Raw genomic sequence first — 6,692 nt, 5'->3', positions numbered from 1 at the left:
CTTTGGAAATGTGCTGTGCATGAGAAGACCCAGCAAGCCAAGTGAGCCCAAAATCCAAGGCCTCTGCCAGGGATGTAGCCAGCCCACTTATGCGTACCCTTCTTCCATTGGACACTAAGCTCTGCTTGCGAAGACCTGTTGGGGCAAGCAAAAGCGAAATCGTGATGGCACCACCATTCGAGCGTGATCGTTACCAGCGAAGCCTTCCTGGCACTTGTTCCGCAGTTTCGCGCTCCTGGCACTTGTGCCGGTGGCACGTGAAAAGTCATTTGAGCGAGATCGTTGCCAGTGCCACTGGACTAGCTCTTGTGTAGGTGGCACATAAAATACACCATTTTGAGCATGGCCATTGCCAGTACCGCCTGAATGGCCTTCATGCCGGTGGCACATAAAAGCACCTACTACACTCTCAGAGTGGTTGGCGTTAAGAAGGGCATCTGGCTGTAGAAACTCTGCCAAATCAGATTGGAGCCTGGTGTAGCCATCTGGTTCACCAGTCCTCAGTCAAATCGTCCAACCCATACTAGCATGGAAAGCAGATGTTAAACGATGATGATGATGATGATGATACCCACACATTGATAAAGTGGATCATGGTATGATATGCCACAAACTACGTGATCTCAGCATAGCTGGAAAACTTTTAGAGCGTTTACATGACTTTCTGAAAGATAGAAGTCAGGCAGTAGTGAAGCCACCTCAATGCAAACACAAATAGTGGACGGTGTTCCACAGGGTACTGTCTTGGGACCACTGTTTTTCTTAGTGGCTGTACAGATGCAATGGGTGCCATATGTCATATGATCACAAAGAAGACTGCACCCCAGATCTCCATAAACAACGATCAGGGTATGTTAAAAGTATATCAACACATTTTATTTTGTTTTCAATATTAAAACATGAATGCAAAACATAATGCATTCCATCAAAACATTATATATAAAGAGAAAACGATATGTGTGTACAACCCTAACTCTTGTTACTGTTGCCAGCAATGTTGCCTAAGAAATACTTACATTCTGTGTTCGTTCATGGAATTCACTATCTCTACAAAATCCAAGTAAATCAAAGGCTGTTCTCATATTGTTGTCAATTATATGTAATTCATTTTTCGTTATTGTTCGGCAGTTTATAATAAGTTCAAGCAAATCAAAATAGCCTGCAAACAAACAAGGACACATATAAGATTTGGCATTTAGGTTCAGTTTCATAATATTAAGCAGATGAGAGATAAATAATCTCCTAAATTACAGAAGAGATTACAATTATTCCTATAATCAGGTATGTCTGTGAGATGGTTAAGAAATTTGTGATTTTCTATTTGATTCAACTTCAAAGAAATTTGGACAAGTATTTTCTATAATGGCTCCAGTTTGACCAGTACTTTGTGAGTGGAAACTGAGTAAAAGCCCATTGCATATATGTGTGTGTGTGTGTGTGTGTGTGTGCTGTAAAAAAACACTCAGTAAACTCCATAAAATGGTTGACAAAGGGAGACTAATACAGTTTTATATTTAAGAGATGAGGAATTATGTACATTATTTACATTTGATGGACATTTATCCTCATCTTGTTTTAGTTTAAAAGAATTGACTCAAATGTGAAAAAAGAATGTCACTGGTACGAGTTCTCTTTACATGTCACCAGCACAGGAGCTTTTCACATGTAACTGGCACTGGCCACAACTACAATTTCACTAAACTGCCAAAGGTCTCACTCACTTGTCATTGCCTCCAATTCACACAACATCCCAAGATCATATTTCACCACAACATCCCATGTCTTCCTAAGGCAACCTCTTCCACAGGTTCCCTCCACAGTTAGAGATTGACACTTTTCTTTACACAGTTGTCCTTGTCCATATGCATCACATGACCATACCAGCAGTCATTTCTCTTGCACCATACATCTGATGCCACTTATACCCAATTTTTCTCTAAGACATTTAAACTCTCTTGTATGTGCACACTGACATTGCACGTCCAGCAGAGCATATATCAGCTTTGTTTCTTTCAAGCCTTTGCATGTCATCTGCAGTCACAGCTCATGTTTCACTTCTTCCTTTCTAGTTCTCTCTGGATAAATATACCTGCTGACTAGCATTCCTTCTAGCTACCTGAAATAATATTTGGCTACCACAACCCTGCCAGTCCTTTCAGGTCTGTTTCTTTGCTCTAATGGCCCTGCCAACTACACTGCTCCACCATGTCATTCTAGGTCTAGTTGGGACTTAGCACCAACCACTAATATGGTCTGTGGTTCTGTGCCGGTGACACATAGACGGTATTCATGCTGGTGACACATTAAAGGCATTCATTCCAGTGACATGTGAAAGATATGCAGTAGATTCTATGAAATGGTCAGTGTTAGGAAGGACATCCAGCCATAGAAACCAAACAGAAACAGACTGGAGCCTGATGCAGCTCTCCAGCTTACCAGTTCCAGTCAAACCGTCTAACCCATGCCAGCATGGAAAATGGATGTTAATGCTGTTGATGATGTGTCCAGGGAGGAATATATAAGATGCACATATCAGTGACTCTGAGGCAAACAATTTGTGAAGTGAAATTATAGAGTGCCAAGTTCAAAGTTGGTTACTTGTGTCTGTGAGAAAAGCAGAGTTTTGTCTGCCTCTAGTTATTAGAGATAGCAGATAACCAAAATGCAGAATTGTTAACATGGACAACTGGATATAAAAGAATTATTAAAAAGAAACAAAAAAATGTGAACTTTCCATGAAATAATTCCTTTCCTGACCTACCAGCCTCAAGCAATTCACACCATCTTTTGTAACTAAAGTTCTCTGCACAACCCTTTCACCTTCAGCACAATGACCTTGTCCATACATAATTCAAACCAGTTTCCTACCAGGTATCATGAACAAAGATCTTGAAATTATCCTATAATAGAGTCTCAGAACAACTAAGGATTTTGCATCAAGGCTCAAAAAGTTTGCAAGTTCAAAAAAAATCAAACCTTCACCACTATTTCACTACTGCTTGTGCATAAATCACAGTTAAAGCTCTACAAAAGGTAAGCTTTACAATTTAAAATTACCTTCCATTGTAGCTACCCCTATACCCTGTAGATTAAACTGTAGGATTTCTATTCAATATAAGAAATTACTTCAGTCTGAATATTATTGAAAGTTAAACTGTTAGCAATATTTTTTTTTAATTCTTCCAAGTTTTAATGTAAATCACAGCTAAGTCTTGTAAGGTCAAAACATTTTTTTCTTTTCCTGTTAGAAAATAGAGAAAATATTGCAAAGTTAAAGTGTCAATCAGATCAACAAAAAAAAAAAGAATAAATTAAATTCTACACACCATAATACAAGGACAGTCTTACACATGAGTGTAAGTAGGTATCACCATCATGGAGTACAAGTTTTCTCAAGTCAAAATTGTGTTTTACAAACAGTACAATGAGTTTCTGCATAACATCCATTTTGAATACTGAAGTATCAAGCTGCCTGAGGTCAAATATCTCCAAAAAGTTTATAGCATATGGCCAATACATATAAAAAGTATTAAAGGCAAATGCACTGAACAAATCTTCCCCTCTTTTCACAGCTTCATTTCCAATGGTGAATAAGAGAGGCAAACTTAGTAAAATGAAGTTTTCTAGCCCTGCAGAAAATGAATATAAATAATTAAAAGCAACATTAAACACATCAATAAGAAAACGTGTGCACACACACACACACACACAAATATACATATACATATTTTAGTTTAGTCTTTTACACCTAGCAACCATCTTTAGCTTCTAACTTAAAATACCAATTTTATATGTACCACTGGCATGGGTGCCTTTCGTGCATGCACACACGTGTGTGAAGCCTAACTGTGGTTATCTGCCTCACTACCTCCATAACAGCTTGTCTTGGATTCCCCTTATAGCCACTCTCGACCGTGTGGGCCAAGCCTTCAATGAAAAATTCAGAATTAAGTTCATAGTAATTGAAAAAAACTGAAAAAACAAGATTCCACTTACCTTTACACTCATCATAAATGTCAGGTTTAGTTTTATAACCAGGAAATGAAGTCATATGCAAGCCATCAACTGCTATTTTTATGGTTTCATACAGAATTGGTTTGATATAATTCTCAATGGACATAAAGTCAGGAGGAATAAATTCGTAAGCCTTTTCACAATATTTCAAAGCCATTTTGTAATTGCCCTTTCTATAATAGACATCTGATACCAAGAGGATGTCCTTAGAAATAAAACAGAGGAATGTTAAAAAGAGAAAATTCAGATAAAAATCAACATAAATTAATAAAAGGTTAAAAACTAGGGAGGAGCTAGAAGAAAGGAAACAAATAGACAGTCATCTGTGTATCATAATCAATGTAAATACATCACAGAAAACCAAATTAACCATGATATTCATCCAGAGATAGTATCTCTTACAGCAGTAGTATGTTAAATAACACAAATATGAAATTTATCCAGCAGTAGAGGCAAGAATGCTAGATGCACATTTGTGCGTTTTGGAGTTCCACAAGCAGCAGCAGGCTGCACACAGATTGCCACAGCATATTTCAGGTGCACTCTAAATTTCAGCAGTGCTTATTCAAGAAAAATAGTTTTTAGAACATTAAATCATGTAATATAGGCCAAGCTTAGCATATAGGACCCAGGATGATTGAGATATTTGGCAGGGAAAAAGTGTCTTACATGCCATTAAATGCAGTATGTGTGTGTATTTATATATATACACATAATGATCGTTACAGTAGAAGACAGTTGGCCAAGGTGCTCAACAGTGGGATTGAACCAAGGACCACAAAGTTGGGATGCAAGATTCTTAACCACACAGCCACACCCGCAATGTAAAATACAAAAACAAAATAACCAAAAAAAAAGAGGCAAAAGTATTCTTGGACAAAGAAAGGACAAAAAAGAGAAACAAAAGAGAAAGAAAAGAGTTAAAAAATGGAGAAAGTTCTTGAAACCTGCACTGAACTACACCAGTATATCGCATGAGCCAAATCATGTTCTGCAGTTTCTGTAAGTCCTAATGCAAAGGCCACCGTTGCACTTGTTGTACAAAATTCCACCACTTGCTTTGATTTCGATAGTGTGGCCTTTGTTTCTAACAGCATATACATGCCAATGGTACAGTAAGATGCCAAAAGCTGTTTGTTACGAGTTGACTTCAGCTTCTTTACTTCATCCATCACATTTCCAAGATCGTTGCAGCAATCTACAGAGAACAAATATCTAATTTTACAAGTGCGTGTGCTATATGAAAGTACTGGGTGTGAATGCGTGTATCCATATGTGTGTCCATACGAATAGTCACAAAGACACATACATCATCATCATCATCATCATCATCATCATCATCATCAGCAGCAGCAGCAGTCAGACAAGATTCATAGAACTAGAATTTCCACAAGCTGATATTCTTCCTATTGCCAACCTTCACCTGTATACAATAAACGTTAATAATCTGCCACTCCCAAACATGGACATGTTTCTCAGGAAAAAACTGCAAACAAACATCACTACTTGTATGATGTTGAACATTGATTACAAACAGCAATTGAAAAGGTTTTGGTGACCCTGGTGCTACAGTAGGGGACATTTGCCAAAGAGTTAAACAGTAGGAGAGAATCTGAAACCATGAAGTTGAAAAGCAAACTTGTTAACTGCACAACCATGTTGCAGGCTACTGTATATGTGAGTGTGTGTGTGTGTGTGTGTGTGTGTGTGTGTGTGTGTGTACAGGGGTTGGACAAAATAATAGAAACCCCTAGCATCATAACTTTGAAATATTTATAAAACTGTCAAAAACATGTTTATTATTTTTTTTTATTTATTGTTAGTGTTGCTTAATATGTTTTACTAAAATTTCTGTTTCTTTGCAGGTGTCATCAGAAAAAGGTCATTAAAATTCATTAAAATGACAGATCTATCGGACTTTCAAAGAGGTCAAATTGTTGGTGCTCGTATGGCAGGCGCTAGCATAATGAAAACAGCTGAAATGTTTGCTGTATCAAGAAGTATTGTCTCGAAAGTAATGACAGCCTTTGAGAAAGAGGGAAAAATCTCCTCGTCGAAACAAAACTCCAGAAGGAAACCAAAACTTTCAGATAGGGACCATCGGACTCTTATGTAAATTGTTAGACAGGATCTCAAAAGTAGAGATCCCAAAATTACTGCAGAGCTTCATGACCACCTCGAGAACCCAGTTTCCACAAAAAACTGTTTGCCAGGGGCTGCACAAAGCCAGATTTCATGGGAGGGTAACTTTCTAGGTGCAATCCCATGGTTATTCATGACTGAAGGGGGTCTCCTCCTCCAGGTGATGATGATGGCTATTGTGGTGGTGTAAGCAATAATGACTGTGATGAGAATGACAAAGACAGCAAGAACACGATGGAAGGAAATCAAACTGTATATCTTACTGATATTTTCCACTTTGAGAAGTGCTCCCGGCAGCTTTAAAATGGAGACGAGATCCTCTGCCTTTCGACCTTGGGAGTCTTTCAGTGATTTTTTAATCCCTTTCCTCAGCAACAGTTTGACAACTTTTATGTAAAACTGAACATCTTCAACTTCAGTTTGTACCAAGGAATGCAATAGAGTCTCGTTTCTGGCGTTCACCACATTGATGTTCTTGTTGTTAAGGCCGTAATCTAAAGCATCAAGAGAACCTGGGGGCAAGAAATAAACAAAGA

The sequence above is a fragment of the Octopus bimaculoides genome, chromosome 23 (genome assembly GCF_001194135.2).
Source record: "Octopus bimaculoides isolate UCB-OBI-ISO-001 chromosome 23, ASM119413v2, whole genome shotgun sequence".
NCBI lineage: Eukaryota > Metazoa > Mollusca > Cephalopoda > Octopoda > Octopodidae > Octopus > Octopus bimaculoides.
This window is presented reverse-complemented; position numbering follows the sequence as displayed.